This window comes from Haliaeetus leucocephalus, unplaced genomic scaffold (assembly GCF_000737465.1).
Source record: "Haliaeetus leucocephalus isolate CR32 unplaced genomic scaffold, Haliaeetus_leucocephalus-4.0 Scaffold175, whole genome shotgun sequence".
In the NCBI taxonomy this organism is placed as follows: Eukaryota; Metazoa; Chordata; class Aves; order Accipitriformes; family Accipitridae; genus Haliaeetus; species Haliaeetus leucocephalus.
In genome coordinates, this window is record NW_010972611.1 from 419,438 (window position 1) to 420,645 (window position 1,208).

The following is a 1,208-nucleotide window of genomic DNA, read 5'->3' on the forward strand; positions in this document are numbered from 1 at the left end:
TGGGCCAGTCGGCACTGGGGCTGGGGGGGGTGCCCGGTCCCCGGTGCTCCCGGTGGCCCGCACGTGCGCCCGCCGCCCGCCCCCGCAGGACACAGGACACGGCAGAAGCTGCTCAGAACGTTTTTGGGTTTTTTTTATAGAAAAAGCTGGTTTTTGGTTCTTTTCTTTTCTCTGTGGACCCATAAAATGATACAATTCCGCAATATAGAAACGTGTAATAAATTAGATGACCCAATCCTCGCCCCTGCCCCCCCCACGACACAAAATAACCCCCAAACACCCCCAAAAATAGACTCCAGCCCATGCCAGAGCCTGTCCTGAACAGTTTTCCTCTTTGGTATCAAGGAGAGAGCGGCCCCCGGGACCCTAACACACCCCCAGAGACCCTCTGATGGGGAGGGGACGATGCCACCTGCCCCCCCTCCCCCCGAGGGTCCAGTCCCCTGGGAGATGGCGAGGAGGAGGAGGGAGGAAGCAGAGGCCAAGGGTTGTGCAAGACCCCAGCGTGGGAGTGAATCACAGCGGCCTGCAAACACCCCTGCTTCCCGCAGAAAGCAGGAAGGAGCCGGGGAACGCTTCCCCTTTCCCACCCGGCACCCTATCCCGGCGCACCCCAAAGCAGGGGGCTGGAGGACGGTGACATCCCTTGCCCCCCCGGCACCAGTGTCTGGCCCCCAGTGCTCCCTCCATAACCAGCCGTGCCAACACTGAAACAAGTTGCTCTGTAAACGTGGAGGGTTTTTCCTTCCTTTTTTTTTTTGTTGCGGTTGTGGGGTTTTGGTTTTTTTATCTTTTTTTTTTTCCTGTTTTATATAAAAAGAAGACACGTGGTTGAGGGGTAGGGGAGGGGGCAGGGTGCTGTCACAGCCCCCCCAGACCCCCCGCGCCTGCCCACGGTGGTGGCTCTGGCATAATACATTCGTGTGTGATGGGGTATTTGCACTCCATGGAGGTGAATACTGACAGAGGAGTGGCCCGGGGGGGCTGCTGGGGACAGCGGCCGTCCATCCTGGGGACGGGGAAGAGTATTTTTTTGGTTACACTGCGGCAGTCCAGACTCCTCCAAATCTCAGTACCTGGGCCCACATGGCCTCTGCTCCCCCCACAGGACCCCCCCCCAGGAGGGCCTTGGCCCCCCATGGGCCATAGTGAGAGAAGGGGGCAGGGGGGCCCCCGGCTGCACAGGAGGGGACGCAACTCCCCCAGCC